The following is a 2,895-nucleotide window of genomic DNA, read 5'->3' as shown; positions in this document are numbered from 1 at the left end:
ATATATAAAACCCTTTTATCTAGGGCAGCATTTTTTCTTTTCTTCTTAGTTTTTTTAACGTTTTTATTATTATTATTATTATTATTATTATTATTATTATTATTATTTCTGTTAAAGCTTTTTTCCGAATATCATTAATTCTTTTTTTTCCCTTCCTAGTTCTTTTTGCCTTCCTTATTAAAGCTTTCCTCCATTAATCCTTCTATTAACATTTCTCCCATCGGTCAATCTTCTTTCTCCTAATCCTTTCTTTGTTTTCTTTTTTTTTTTCTTTTCTTTTTTAATCTTAAATCTGGCTTTTTTTCGCCGCTCTGTTGTCATCATTAACACAGAAATAAATCTCTTCTCAGTACACGCATACGCACACACATACAATTGTATAAATGCCCATACATCTATACATAGATACATACACACACGCACGCGCGCGTGCATATGCCTGTGCATGTGTGCGCATGTGTGTATGTGTGCATGCGTGTATGTGTGCATGTGTGTATACGTGCTTGTATGCGATCATACGTATACGTGCATTTATACAAGTGTGTGTGCGTATGCGTGCGTGTGTATGTGCGTGAGTATATGTATGTGTTTGTGTGTGTGTGTGTGTGTGTGAGTGCGTGTGTGTATGTGCATGTATGTGTGCGTGCGTGTGTATGTGCGTGAGTATATGTATGTGTTTGTGTGTGTGTGCGTGTGAGTGCGTGTGTGTTTGTGTGTGTTCGCACCATTGACAAGACTCAACAAAGCCGAAATGCACCTGGCGCTTTCGCTAGTGCTTGCCCGGACAATTTTCCTTACCCTCCGAGATGTGTGTGTGTGTGTGTGTGTTGTGTCTAAGCACAGCATGTCCTTAACCGATATTTACCACAATAAAATTCGCCCTTCAGTGATCTGTTTACACTAAATACCAATACGTAGACGAATAAAATTAAGTTAATATTATTTCTGTTGAATACAACGAAGGTTCAGTTCTATACTTAAGAGATGAGGAATTATTTACATTATTTACATTATTTACATTTGACGGATATTTCTCCTCATCTTGTTTGTTGTTAACACAACGTTTCGACATTTATACCCTCCAGCCTTCATCAGGTGTCTTGGGGAAATTTCGAACCTGGGTTCTCATTCCTAACGTTAGGAATGAGAACCCAGGTTCGAAATTTCTTCAAGACACCTGACGAAGGCTGGAGGGTATATCAGCCGAAACGTTGTGTTAACAGCAAACAAGATGAGGAGAAATATCCGTCAAATGTAAATAATGTAAATAATATAACGAAGGTCGATCAGCATTGGTTCAAAGGAGGCGTGGATTTAAGACAAGGTTGCATGCTATCCCCTACCCTTTTTTATCATCTTACTGAAATATGTCATGAAAGAACTATAGGAGACACACACACTGATATCATCTCTATAAATATGCAGAAAATGCAATCTTATTTCTTTATCGCCCACAAGGGGCTAAACATAGAGGGGACAAACAAGGACAGACAAAGGTATTAAGTCGATTACATCGATCTCCAGTGCGTAACTGGTACTTAATTTATCGACCCCTGAAAGGATGAAAGGCAAAGTCGACCTCGACGGAATTTGAACTCAGAACGTAAAGACAGACGAAATACTGCTAAGCATTCGCCCGGCGTGCTAACGATTTTTATTTCTTTATTGCCCACAAGGGGCTAAACATGGAGGGGACAAACAAGGACAGACAAGGGGATTAAGTCGATTACATCGACCCCCAGTGCGCAACTGGTACTTTATTTATCGACCCCAAAAGGATGAAAGGCAAAGTCGATCTCGGCGGAATTTGAACTCAAAACGTAAAGACAGATGAAATACCGCTAAGCATTTCGCCCGACGCGCTAACGTTTCTGCCAGCTCGCCACCTTAATGCAATCTTAATATACACCATCTTTGACAACCAGAAATATTCATGTGTTTCATCTAATTGTTTTCAGTTAGACGAGATGTATAAAGCTAGAGGCTGACAAAGGACACCAAGTACAAGATTATGCTACTTAGCAGAGTAATTATCACACAAAATTGTTCCAAAGTAGAATACATTAAAGAACTTGTGTTTGTCGATAACATAAGAAGATTTGAAAACATGGGTCACTGTAGCTTTTACAGGGTTTCGCAGAATTGAAATGGTTCTACCGTTTAATTACAAGCTATCACATTGCCGTGTAAATAACTGGCAATCTGCTACGACGTTCCAGACTCTAGACTAAAGAGGTAGATTTCTCAGATCCACGAAGATACAGAATTACCGTTTGCAACTAAATCACAGAACATCCGAAAGGATGGCAGCGGACCTCCTAACAAAAGAGAGCGAGGGTCTGAAGAGACCTGAAATAAAATATCATCATCATCGTCATCATCATCATCATCATCATCATCATCATCATCATCATCATCATCATCATCATCATCATCATCATCATCATCATCGTTTTAAGGTCCACTTTTCCATTCTTCCATGGTTCAGACAGAATTTATTGGTTGCAGATAGTCTACGGTCGGTTGGCTTTTAAGGAATATGTGTCAGACTGTAATGTACCCTGCTGCAACACATCATACCAACCGCAGGGAGTGGCTAAACATACCCCAGAGGAAACTTCTTATTTCTTTACTGCCCACAAGGGGTTACACACAGAGGGGACAAACAAGGACAGACAAACGGATTAAGTCGATTATATCGACCCCAGTGCGTAACTGGTACTTATTTAATCAACCCCGAAAGGATGAAAGGCAAAGTCGACCTCGGCGGAATTTGAACTCAGAACGTAAAGATAGTCGAAATACTGCTAAGCATTCCGCCCGGCGTGCTAACGTTTCTCCCAGCTCTCCGCCTTTTCTCCCAGCTCTCCGCCTTTTCTCCCAGCTCTCCGCCTT

Source organism: Octopus bimaculoides, chromosome 11, assembly GCF_001194135.2.
Source record: "Octopus bimaculoides isolate UCB-OBI-ISO-001 chromosome 11, ASM119413v2, whole genome shotgun sequence".
Classification (NCBI taxonomy): Eukaryota; Metazoa; Mollusca; class Cephalopoda; order Octopoda; family Octopodidae; genus Octopus; species Octopus bimaculoides.
This window is presented reverse-complemented; position numbering follows the sequence as displayed.